The sequence below is a fragment of the Numida meleagris genome, chromosome 2 (assembly GCF_002078875.1).
Source record: "Numida meleagris isolate 19003 breed g44 Domestic line chromosome 2, NumMel1.0, whole genome shotgun sequence".
NCBI lineage: Eukaryota > Metazoa > Chordata > Aves > Galliformes > Numididae > Numida > Numida meleagris.
The window spans coordinates 105,462,389-105,475,969 of NC_034410.1; the positions used below are offsets into that span (position 1 = coordinate 105,462,389).

Sequence of the window (13,581 nt, forward strand, 5' to 3'; positions counted from 1 at the left end):
CCAGCCAAATCCAAGTATGGGCAGAATGAGGCAATGGCAGTACATAAAATGCCATGTAGGCATAATCAAAGATTTCCTCAAAGTTTTTAAAAACGTGATGTCCTTTTAACACATCACATTCACAGTGAGCGAGTTAAAACTAAGCAAATTGATGAATTAGCTCTCCTTGTTTAGAATGGGAATACTCCTAGAAGAGTTGCTTGGTTTGTATTGTAGGGATTTGAAATCAGTCATCCTCATGTTGTCAGTTATTCTGAATCTAAGATAGCAGTTTATATTCTTGAGATGAACTTCTCATTGCTAGCAAATATAGAGACTGGTGTGACTAAAGGCACATGATACTAGGAGAATGATTTTTGTTTTCATGACAGTTTGTGAAAAATGTTCATAGAATCATAGACTGGTGTCATGGTTTTATGCCCGTAAACCGTTGACAACTGGCCTAGATTGGGAGGAACCTCAAAGATCATCTAGTTCCAACCACCTGCCATGGGCAGGGCTGCCACCCACCAGATCAGACTGCCAGGGCCCCATCATCCTGGCCTTCAACACCTTCAGGGATCCACAACCTCTCTGAACAACCTGTGCCAGTGCCTCAACATCCTCTGTGTAAAGAATTCCTTCCTAACATCTAACCTAAATTTTCCTTCTTTTAGTTTGCATGGGAATTGAGAAGTCACAGCCAGAACCAATGGTTGAGCACTAAGTGAGAAGGTGTGGCCAACCTAGGGAGCTCAGGTGCAAGCCCAGCACCTGAGTGATGGAAGTGGACCTTGGGTTCACCCCTCCTCACCCTCATTTAAAGGTTAGCAGCTGAGGGAGAAGCATCTCTCTAGAGTTTGTGTTCCTCTTGAGCTGTTGCTGGTTGTTGGAAGGGGTGAGTTAATTTTTTTTTTTTTTGGTCATCTTCTATTGCTTCATGATGCTTATGTCCCATTTGAAGGCACTGCTATTGCCTTCTTTTGCCCCTCATAATTTAAAGTCATTCTCCCTTGCCTATCCCTATCAGAGACCGTACTAGAAGTCAGTCCCCCTCCTGCCTGTAAGCTCCCTTTGAGTACTGGAAAGCCACAATGAGGTCTCCCCAGAGCCTTCTCTTCTCCAGATGATAGAGACTCAACACCCTCCAGCCCTAATAAAGAAGTGTTATAGACATACTAGGCTTCTTAGTGGCTGGACCCCTCTATATGCTGGAAAACGAAGATACCTACTTGAGAATTGCACTCACAGGGGGATGAAATCCTGCTCCTGTGTAGCATAGCTGGGGATGCTGACATAAGGGTAACCGCATTTATTTTTATTTTATTAATAATAATTGATTATTGATAATTGATTTAATTTGATTGATAAATGAAGTTAGAAATACTGAATGGCAGCATGAATATCTGATGTCATAAACATGAATGCTAGTGTTGTTCCACATCATCTACCTTGGTTATTAAGCTTTTCTGAAAGATTAAGGAAAAGACACTTTGATTTTTAGTGAATGTGCTATGGTAAAGCTGAAGAATGCTAAGGAAATTTTGAATTCTCCCTTGTAACTACTTCATCTAACTGAATCCCAACATACTTAAAATCAGAACTCCATTTACTTTTTTGTTTTCAGCCTGCCTCATGAATATAATTTATTTGACCCATGCCCTGAGTTTCTGGGAAGGTCATATAGTAGAATTATTAAATATAAATACCGTTGCCTTATCAGGCTTATCAAAATGTTGCAGGAGGATATTTTTTTAATCTTTCCTGAAGAAAAAGAAATTTTAAAGTTGGATATTCTCTCAATTTTAAGAATCAGTTAATTGTTTTTAGAGCCAGGTGGAATTCTGGTTAGTGGACTGCCATTATAGTGATTAGTTACCCAGTACTAAATGCTTTCCCTTGTGTAGCACGGCCTAACTCTTTTTATCTGGATGTTAAAACAATTTCTTCTTAGGTGACTCCACTTGAAAGGCATTGGCTGCTTCAAAAAAAACACTTCCTCCAGGGACAGGCATTGATGTTCCTTATGACCTGCAGGATTATCTCATCAGATGGCCCACAGTGATTACAATAGTCTGGGGCACTGTCTCTTTCCAGGAAGCTGCCCTCTCAGTACCTTACTAGACATTTCATTATAAATCAGTACTAAGCTTTGAGCCTCATCTTCCTCAAAGCACCGAAACCATTACAAAGTCGCTAGCAGTGTTTTTCTTACACTTTTTCCTTTTCATTTGTTGACCTGAATATGGTGGTGACAGTTTCAGAAGGCTCTATTTGTGCATTTCAAGCAATTCTGCACTTATGCAGTGTAACATCGCATAAGAATCTAACAAGTCAGAAAAAAAGGTGACTGATGGACTTCTCTGTAAAAGTCTGGCAATTATCACATTTGATTCAGTCTTGTATTTCTCTATTCCTTCACTGGAGTGACAGAAAAGAATATTTGGCAAGGTGCATTGCTTACCTGGATAGCAATTTCTTTAGAAAAAGGACTACAATAAGATGTGTATTTTTCACGTATAAATTCTCAGGTATGAGGAGCCATTTGGTTTTGACAATTGGCTAACAAAAGAGAGGTTAACAGTTGCTAAATATATACCAATTGAACCTCACATTTTGCATGAGATTCTGGACAGCTGTTTTATAATAAACAGATTTGAGAAGAAGAAGGTGTTTCCACCAGTGCTGCTGCTTGGATGTTCAAGGAAGATGAGAATATACATATGCTATCTTCAAACTGGCAGTTTCCAAGAAGTCAGTACTCTGAGCTTTGACTAGATGAAAAAGTTGCATTTTGTGTCATATATTCATGTGTTTAACTCACATCAGGCATGTTATCTCATGCAAATTGCACTGAAGTCAGTTATTGCTCCCATATACATTCCTCTTTTTTCCCATTATGGATGCAATACATGCATGTGCCAAGTTTTGGAGTACAGGTAGGAAAGACGTAGCCACATATCACAAGTATATTCAAAGATTATGAAGATCAGAAGGAGAACTGAGAGAATCTAATCTGACTTCTCACGTAATGCTGTCTTTACATGCCTATAATGGTTCACCAGAAAACATGCTGCTTTGACTTAAATGCTTTTTTCCATAGCTGTGTACATCAGTAGTCCTCAACCATGAGGAACTGACCTTGTTTATCCTGAGATAACCAACAGGCTATTGGCTGAAGTGGGGGAATGGGGTGGGATATGAATTTTTAAAATTGCCCCCATATAGGCTACTAAATTGCTCCCCAGGCACGTGCTCTCTGTAGTCTGTGCAACTGAACGTCTTGCCTTCAGACTTCTTGCAATTTTGTTCTTGTTTAGTTCAGCGCTTCCACGTCAGGCCTCTTAAATTTTACTCACTGCCACATTTTCTTTCACCCTCCAAGCTGATGATACAATCTTTGTTCCTCTAATGATTTTGCTTCTGCTTCTAATTTTCAGCTGAATTCTGTTTTCTCTCCCTCTGTTCTTTGTGTCCATCCTCTGTTTCTTCCCCAGCCTTAGTTTTGTACATCAAAGGAAAAAATTGTCTTCTCTGTGTTCCTTTAGATACCCTGTATATTTGGCCATTGTGGCTCCATTTTTCAGTGATGTAGCTTAGTCACTGCTTTCTTGCAGTCATTTCTAATTCCTCTTCTCGTAATGACTTTCCTTGCATTTGCAGATAAGCGTTTCAGGATCCACCCCTGCAGAGAAGCTTGGACTAATTGCCTTCCCAGAGACTCTTCCTCCTGCAGATTGAGAGGGTAGATGGCCCCATCATGCCCCCTGTGTCACCCCACCTGCTCACCTCATTCCTGTGCCTGCTGTCCCAAGCGCTACTACACCCACTCCTGTTCTTCATCAGTGCTCACTGTTTCTCCCCCTGCTAAGACGGAGCCCACCCTGGCACAGTCCCATCAAGCTGACCCCCTCCCTGAGCTCTCATGCATTTCCTGTCCTACTTTGCTTCTCCATATTAGCCTTGTCTGATCAATGTTTTGAGGGAAATTCCTTCACTCTGCTTGATTTATATTTTCCCTCTCTCTCTCTGCTTGTGTGGAGGGAGGGACAGGCCTGTTCAGCAGCAGGAGCCAAAAAACTTCAATTCCTTTGGCTTGTTGGAAGTTGAGGAGAGCTAAAAAAAAAATTCAAAATATCCCCAAGAAGATGCTTGAAATGTGCAGTAATGTTTGGCATTAAAAAATTACTTTTCTGGTAACAACAGTTTCTTGCTTCCTAAGGAGTACAGAGCCCCCTTGCCAGAGAGCTGCTTTGCTCCTAGAAGGAGCATTGTACATATCCCACATCCTGACTGTGTCTGTGCTTCAGAGGCAGAAGAGCATCCCAAAACCTTCCTGGGTGAGGGAGCAGGGCCAGCCACTAGAAGGCAACGTGGTCCCACAAACAGCCACGTTAACTCCCTCAGAGCAAGGGAGGCTGAAGCATGCAGTTCTGCTCCAAGTGAGCAGTTTTGCCACTCGCATCTGTAATTAGAGGGGATCTATTAAAAACATGGGGCTTGCTTTGGCAGAGATTGTGGTACCATTAAGGAGGCAGAGGGTAAGAAGTGGCCTCTGCTGCCGTGCAGGCGTTTCAGTGTTGTGTTAAAACAGCATTTACGGTATGAATCAGCTGTATTAGCAAACTGGGCTGAAGGCAATTTATTGGAAAAGAGTTCAATGCAAATAGCAGTCTCTTGATAATCACTACTGGTTTTGTAGACCTGAAGCTCCTTATGACTGTGAGGGGGATTTGCTCTGCCAGCCTGCTCCTGTGGACGACTAGCAAGAAACACTTGTTTCTATCAAGAATTTAATGCTGCCAAAGTGTAGTGAATAAATTCATATGTCTGGCTGGATCTATAGCTGCAAAATAGATGCAGTGCTCCTGTTTCACCTTTTCCTTTTCTTCTCTAGTGTAGCTGAAAGACTCTGCAGATGGTCCTCTCTTTGTTTGTGCGTTAAAAGTCGTATAGAGCTCCTCTAAGTATTTTCTGCCTTTTAATTCTCAAGAAAACATTGAAATGGAGAAAGTCTGCTCTGTGGATCAAAAGAATGGAGCCCAATTAGCACAGCTCTCAGCGTTGCTCCAAACTAAGTATCATACATCTCTTAAATGGACCATCTTGATCTACTGTCACCTGGTTTTTGTTTGTTTGATTTGTTTCTCTTGCTTTTCCTAGCAGTCACCTTGAATCCCACTCTCTTAGCTGTAACTGTTTCATTTCTCACTGCCCTTTGTCTTACGTGTGAATAACAAGGCCTTTTGCATTTATTCCTTTTTCTCACTCGTGTTTCATGTTTAGGCAGCTGCTGCTGGCTGCGGGCTCAAAAGCAGCCACGATGCTGTAACTCCAAGCAACAGGAAGGGTCAGGAAGCAGAGGGGAAGTGCCCTGGCAGCAGGTGAGTGGCCCCTCTCCTCAGCATTCCTCCCACTATCCATTAGTTTGTGGATCAGACAGGAGCGTTTACTGTACAATCTAATAGGGCACCTACATTTAATTAAACCTGATAGAAAGGGGAATGAAAAAATAATCACATATGGCTTTGAGAGTAGAACCTCACCTGTTACAAGTCAGGGCACACGATCCCAATGTCTTTGCTGACAATACCTAATACACAGTTGCTTTTACACAGCTTGAGTCCCCATCCTGTACCAAGCCTTTGGCTACTCAGAAGTGACTCACAACTCTCCTGTGCTGTATCAAAGTGCTCTACAAGGAACTGAATGTTGTGCCATAAGCATTTTTTTTCTCATTACCATTGTGCGTGCATGTCTAAGGGTTGTGTGTGCGTGTGACAAGAGCCATCCATAAATCAGAAATCTGCCTGGGGACATCTCCACATCTCCTGGCTCAGCAGCACAGGGCAAACCTACCCAGCCAGGGGACAACCTGCTGCCAGGAGGGCTGGGCTACCTGCATGGTTGGGGTTTTGCTCCAGCAGGTGCAGAACCTGTTGTTTATTTAACAAGCCTGACAGCAGCTGCTGCTCCTGCTCCAACACAATCAAAGGATGTGTTGTTTGGCAGGAGGTTGCCAGGTGCTGGCTGTCCTGTACGCTGTGACAAGCAAGGCAACATTTCATGCAAACACCTGCCAGAATCCCAGGCAAACCAGTACTAACAGGCTATTATGTACCTGCCATTAAGCCATTTGTAGGCTCAGCTGACAGCAACATGTGCACACCAGCTAATGGAGAAAGCCCTTGGAGAGATAAGATACGGCCACATTTCCCTGCCTCCAGCAGATGCAGGGCCAGGATGTCTGAGGAAAAAAACAACAGTTCCTTTAGACTCCCCTCCTAAACACATAGTGCCCAATCCCTGTGTGGGTTTGCTCTTGCTGGCATCAGGAGAAAGACTTAAGATAGCCAACATGGGGCAGGCCCACCAACCGCTGCCTAATTTTTCACTGCTGGATTGCTTTTTCTCTGGGAACCTGGGTTTGGGATGGGCTTCCTGGCCTCTGTGTACATAATGGGCAGACGTGTAGTTTAGCTGTTCGATGGGTTTGCATATAGGATCTCTGCTCTTTTAAGTGAGATTGGTACAATCAGCACCATTAATCACATCTGTTCCCCTGGTAGAAACAGATGCTACTAGAGAAAAATCAGGTCTTTGAAATATTTTATGATGATTCATACACTTCTGAGAATATGTATGATGACTGATGTTCTCATTTGGTGTATGAGACAGCCATGTATGCTGCTGCAGCTGCCCTCTGAGAGCGTAGCTCAAGGAAAGGGACTGTACCTTCTTTGAGGTGAATGATAGAATCACAGGTGGCTGAGGTGGGCACCTCTGGGCCCATCTAGACTAGTGCCTGCCCAAGCAGGGACACCCAAAGAGGAGTGCCAATGCCCATGTCTAGGCAGGAAAATGGGGTCCCCTGGCTTGCAGTGATGCAACCAATAGTAACAGCATTAATCACAGCAAAAGGAAGCTTTTACCTTAAGCATCGTGCCTTAGGAGTGTATTTCTCCCAAGTGCTTAAATATAAATGGGTGTTCTGGTTTATGAAGTTTGAGACTGTCATTGGGTTGCTCTTCCGAATTTTTTGTTTTTGAAAAAAAAAAAAAATCTGGATAGCTGGACTGAGGCCAATGGGATGAAGTTCAGCAAGACCAAATGCCGAGTCCTGAACTTTGGCCACAACAACCCCAGGTAATGCTACAGGCATGGGGCAGAGTGGCTGGAAGACTGTGTGGGAGAAATGGGCCTGAGGGTGTTGGCTGATGCTCAGTTGAACATGATCCAGCAGTGTGCTCAGGTGGCCGAGAAGGTCAATGGCATCCTGGCTTGTATCAGAAATAGTGCAGCCAGCAGGAGCAGGGAGATCATCATCCCTCTGTACTCAGCACTGGTGAGGCTGCATCTCAAGTACTGTGTTCAGTTTTGGGCCCATCACTACAAGAAAGACATCAAGGCCCTGTTCAGAGAAGAGCAGTGAAGCTGTGAGGGGACTGGAGTACAAGTCTTATGAGTTTATAGCTCTCCACAAAGACCTGAAAGGAGGTTGTGTCAATGTGGGCATCAGCTTCTTCTCCCAGGTAACAGCGATAGGACCAGAGGGAATGGCCTCAAGTTGTGCTAGGGGAGGTTCAGGTTGGATATCAGGAAAAATTTATTCTCTGAAAGAGTATCAGGCACTGGAACAGGCTGCCCAGGGAGATGGTAGAGTCACCATTCCGGAGGCGTTCCAGAAACATTTAGATGTGGTACTGAGGGATGTGCTTTAATGGGAAAATATTGGTGGTAGCTGGATGGTTGGACTAGATGAACTTGGAGGTCTTTTCCAACCCTGCTGATTCTATTCTATGAAGAGAAAAAACCTTGCTCATAACATTGCTGTGGTAGCAGTTGATAAATTATTGACCTTGATGGAGTAATGATTTCACCACCAGTGCCAGCACTGCAGCATGCCCTGGTTCCTGCAGACCCCACCCAACCACTTCTGTCTGCAGCTTGGTGTGTACTCTGTGACTCCTTTCTCACATTCAGGAAGGTGGACGGTGTGCACATGCCCATTATTGTGGCTATTTATGCATTTTGAACTGTTCAGTTCAACAGTAGATATTCACAAACTTAAAAAATAAGGTTGTAGATTCCTTTAATTTTGCTGCAAGATAACCCTGTTATTGCTTAACAGATGAGCATTCCAGGTGTAATGGAGCCACGCTCTTTCATGAGGAAGGGAATGGGCCTTACCTGGACTCGCTTTCCGTGTATGGCGAATGTTTGAAAGAGCAGTTATCACAAGTGCATCTCCTCCTTTTTGAAAGTAAAACCTGCAGTCTCTTGCCCCCTGCAGTTTTTAGTGAATATTGTACATAAATTATTTATTTCTTTCTTTAGAAAGGGCTTTGCTCTGCACAGCAGCTGTCATCTTGGGATTTCTCCCTCCCCCTCTCGCAGAAACATCACCCGAAGCCGTTTGGCTCAATATGAGCACAAGTCCAAGTTGGCTGTGTTAATTTCATTAAGCTTCATGCACTCCTTAACATTCCCTTTCATCTGGTGAGGACGTTGGTTAATATGCACCATTTGTGATTAAGGTCACACTTACAGAACTATCGCTGGGTAATGTGCAGATAAACGTGCACTTCAGAAACGCTGCCCTGCTGTTTGCCCATGACATTCAGTTCTTGACAGTTAAAACAGCAACAACAGCAAAAAGCCCTACGTTAATTTCACTTAAAATAATAATAATAAAAGAGACTTCTTGAATCACTTCTTAGTTTTAATCAAGAAAAATCATGCTAACTATTCCCTTCTAACATATCCTCTCTCCGTTTGCTGTGGCAGGGAAATCTCTCCTTGCCAAAGGGGCAAAATGTCAACTGAAAGTCGAGGCACTATATAGGTTAAAACGGACCAAAAGGAGCTGACCTACAAAAAGTCAATAACTCAGTGGGATGGTAGGGTTCTCTTGCTGGCAGCCCTTCCTCAGGGAAGAAATAACTGTGTCACACAGAGTAGTAACTTTCAGGAATGCTGTGAATTGTGATTTTTATTTTTTTAAACAAAGATCAAAGTAATACTGTGAAATGGAGACACTAGGTGAATTCCTGTGTAAAGGCCAAGAAAATGCAGTTGCTGCCATGAGATAAAAGACAAAACTAATATGAGTAACAGGAAAGAGAAACTTCAGAAGTAGATGATGTATCAAAGAGCAGAACAACAGAGGTCGATAAGGAAGAAGATTAAAGTAGAATAGGAAAAGTAATCAGAAGGGGTCTCGAATGAGAGCTGTTGGAGGGTGAACTACAGAGAGAGGGAAGCCTCTGAGTCATTAAGTGCACCTGTAGTTAAGCCTTTACTGGTGGTTAAAACCACACCCAATGAAGTGAATGCAAAAATTTCAACTGATGCAGAACTGAGCCTACAAAGACCCTCAGCAGCATCACTGCTGGACATGGCACATGTCACCTGCTGAGGCTCTGCTGGTCACAAGGAGGAGCTGGAAAACGTATCAACACAAAGTACATGCAACTCACCTGTGAATGGCTTCTGAGAATTCCTCTTTTTAGGAATGCTGTTAACCAGAGGACCTGGAGTCTTTCACAGGGTTCTGGGACTCCTGTGGGGAGATAAGAAGGTACATGGGGTAGCCCATCACAAGCTTTGGTGTGTAATCACAAGTGAGTGTCTTGTGGAGAGAGACCTCAAATGAATGGGAAGAGAGTAGGCTTATTAGCAATCAAAGTGGAAGGTGATATGCCTGCACTAACACTGGGATTATGATCACTAATGTCCACTGTTTTGTCTCCATAAACATTCAGCAAGCATCAGTGAATGTCAACAGATGCAAATTTTTCCACGTGGAAGAATTCAGTGAAACACCTTTCTTTCATCCACACTTCCATGTCAGACACCATTTTGTCAGGCTGCCCTTCTGCTGCTATCTGTCACACAGCAACAACATGGAACGGGATATTGTCGAGGAGGTTCAGCCTCTGCTGCCATACTGCCAACATCCACCTCAGACATCACGGGCCAATATAATAAACTAGGAGGCATTACCTTTGGAGCAGGCTTTGTAGGTTTGTAATTATTTAGCAATACAGTTCTATGATTTGTGGAGACCAAAGCAAAGGATGAGGGCTGGGGCATCAGAGCACATTTGTGAGAATAGAGTTTTCAAGCATGCAGTGGCAAGAATTGCAAATGGAACCAAGAACCCAAGGAAAAAGAAGCTTCATATGAGAAGATCACTTGTTTACAGGTTTCTTATTTTTTCTGCCTGTTATACCTAGCAATATGTAATAATAACTGTTACAGAATGGCCCCTCTGCTCTGCTGGAGGGTGGATGGCTGCAAGGGTGGGAGTAAATATTAGCTCAGTCCTCTAAAAAAAAAGAGACTTAGTCCCTTGCCCGTTCAGGGGGAGTGTTAGAAGGATGGTCAAGTTCCAGGGTACTGAGCTGTACAAGAAAAGAGAACAAAACAAAAATGTCTAAAGGGATGAGATCATCTATGGACAATGGACGAAAGTATGGTTCAGCTGGAACCTTGTAGGCCTATGCTGAACAGAAATTTCATGTCATCTCCTGCATGTGGACAGGCAGGTGGAGCCTGACCTGTCCCACTGCTGCTGATAAGAGACAGTATGAGGTAAGAGACCCAAATGTGAGTGCTTGTGTAAAATAACATTCCTGTGACAATTCCATCATTTTTAAGAGGATGGTGTAATTTACATATCACATTTGTATTATATTACTTGTTTGCATAGCAATCCCACTTCTCAAAAAGAAGTCAAAACTTCAGACGTTACAACTATAAACAAGTATTGAACATTAGGTAACTACTAGCTTCTCTAAAAACATCACTTAACCAAGGAACCATGTAGTATTTGTTAATGGCTAGAATATTAGTGAACATGTGAAGGATATGCAGAAAAAGCGGAAAGCAGCAAGAAATGTTTTTAGAACAAAAAAAAAGGCACTGGCTTTAGAGTCTTCAAGAAGAGTATGTCAGCCATAGAATGGTCAGGGTTGAGAAAGGAGAGAATTATGATAATATAATTAGGTCCCCACTTCAAAAGCTACTGGCTGGAAGCAGAGAGGGGGCAGAGAAGGAAGTGGATTTAAGGATTTGCTTTCCACTGGAAAATGAGCTTCAGTCTTGAAGGGGAACCAGGGAGTGGAGTGGGCTTATGAAGATTTTTTCTCCCTTTAAGGAGGATGACTAGACCAAAGAGGGCAAGTGAGTATTTGGGGAATGAGCACACCACTGGGCTGCTCCTCCACGGAACTCAGGAGAGTAGGTGGTACCTGATAAATAATTGTATATTCTTGATTATAGAACTGTGCACTCGGAATTTACTCAAGTCCCTTTTTGTTTGTTTGTTTTCATAGAATCATAGAGTAATAGAATGGTTTGGGTTGGAAGGGACCTTTAAGATCATCTAGTTCCAATCCCTCTGTTATAAGCCGGGACACCTCCCTCTATTCGAGGTTGCTCAAAGCCCCATCCAGCCTGGCCTTGAATGCTTCCAGGGAGGGGACATCTGCAACCTCTCTGGGCAACTTGTTCCAGTGTCTCACCACCCTCACAGTAAAGAATTTCTTCCTAATATCTAGTCTAAATCTACCCTCTTCCAGTTTAAAACCATTTCCCCTTGTCCTGTTGCTACCTGCCTTTATAAAAAGTCCCTCCCCAGCTTTCCTGTAGGCCCCCTTCAGGTACTGGAAGGCTGCTATAAGGTCCCCATGGAACCTTCTCTTCTCTAGGCTGAAGAGCCTTATATCACTCAGCCTGTCCTCATAGGGGAGCTGCTCCAGCCCTCTGATCATCTTTGTGGCTCTCCACTGGACTCGCTCCAACAGCTCCATGTCCTTCTTGTGATGGGGGCCCCAAAACTGGATGCAATACTCCAGGTGGGGGGTGTTTTGATCTTGCAGCACCACTGAGTGCAGTATGGGGTTCCTTTATGCCTCAGAAAAGAGAGCAGGTTGTTGAGTGGAAGAAATACGGTCGTCTCGATCAGCACTGGACAGTTCTTCCATGAATCACTCAGTTTCCCACTTTACTGGGGATATGATGCAAACGGTGATCTGATGACCAGCTTCTCCTCTCATCAGCCTTCCTTTCACTCCCTCTCCTCCTTATCAGTTACACTGTCATCTGTTTTACCCCCTCTGTTGTCTCCATCTCAGGTCTCATCCATGAAACCTCATCTTCAGTATAGCAAGAAGGGACTGAAAAAGCAAGGTGTTTGAAGAAGCAAAATGCAAGCTAGATTTAAAAGATTAAATTGAAGGAGGAGTGCCATATTGATTGTCTTAGGTGTAGTGTTCTCATTCAGTGAAATTAATTGTACATTCCCATAATTAATTCCTTTTAATTTCAGTTACATAAATTAGCATGTAACACAGATAATGGTTGGTATTTTGCCTTCAGCAGCCGGCAGTGTAATATTTTAAGCCATCAAATGGTATATGTGCTGCAGATCATTTCTCCCTTTGAAAAAATGTGCCTGCCATCATTAAGGAGCTAGCAAAGAAAAATGAGCCAGAAGTTTCAGGTAGAGGGGCAGTGCTTCAAATGTACACTTTATGCTGCTAAAGAGATCCACAGTGCTGTGACCAAAATCCCATTAAATGGAACATTTTCTATTTAAATCTTTCCATGACATGTTTCTGGTATTACAGTACAGAAAGTCACATAACTGTCAGGCTTAGAGACTGCTCTTCTTTTCTTCCTTGAGTAGCTCTGCAGACTCAGACTGTCACTTCCAGTCCAGGATCTCCAGCTAAGTACTGCACTTCTGGGCTGATCAACACCTTCCCTTGGACTGCTTCAGCTTGCACAGCTCACCCAGTGAGGAATTAGTGAGGTGAGGAAACCCAAGACCTCTCACAGGAAGCTGCCACACTGTTGTCCCTTCCAGTCAGCACTTCTATACCTCACTCATGGGATGGACTCCAGCATGGTGTTGCTGCCCTTCTCCTTGGGCATGTCAGTCTGGCCAGTGGTGAGTGAGCAGGAATAACTCAGATGAGGAGCTGCTGGCTGCTGCTCTTGCAGTGCCCCTCTGGGTGTTTGAGGCATGCTGTGGCTTCTGATGTGTGCAAACAATAGTTTTTCTCCATGCAGGGTAGCAAACTGCAGCAAGTTACAATTAAAGTCAGTGCTCACCCGCTATTACTATCCAACATTATCTGAAATGCCACACTTCTAGCTTTCTTTCCAGGGCTGATCTCAGCATCTTGGATACTCTTAATGCTGATTCACATTAAGTGCTTGCTGTTAAATGCTTTTAATAGTCCCAAGTGCTGTGTGTGCTGAATGGAGAGTGCGGGACTTGGTTCAGAAGAACAGAGAAACAGATGTTTAACTAAATCTTTAAAAACTGTCATCTCAAGCTCCCGGGTTATTGACAATGCTGAAAACAACAAAAAAGAGAGGGAACACAAAATGGTAAACTAATGCCTATGAGTCTTTGTCCACTGAGGTGCCAAAATAATTTTTTACGTTCTGTTTAGGAACGGCCACTTTTTTTCCTAATTCAAGTGCTTCCGCATAGTCTACATTTCTACAATGTAGATCTATAGCATTATTATCCTATTAACCAAGTTTATAAAATACGTAGAAAACTTATTAGATGTGGGATTCCTC

At 43.3% G+C, this 13,581-nt stretch overlaps 1 long non-coding RNA gene across 1 annotated transcript; it reads left to right on the plus strand.

The window, feature by feature from the left end:
* LOC110395042 lies at window positions 844-12,867 on the plus strand. Its single transcript, XR_002436118.1, has 4 exons — window positions 844-877; window positions 3,643-3,724; window positions 5,266-5,363; window positions 12,674-12,867. It is a non-coding gene; the product is annotated as an uncharacterized LOC110395042 (long non-coding RNA).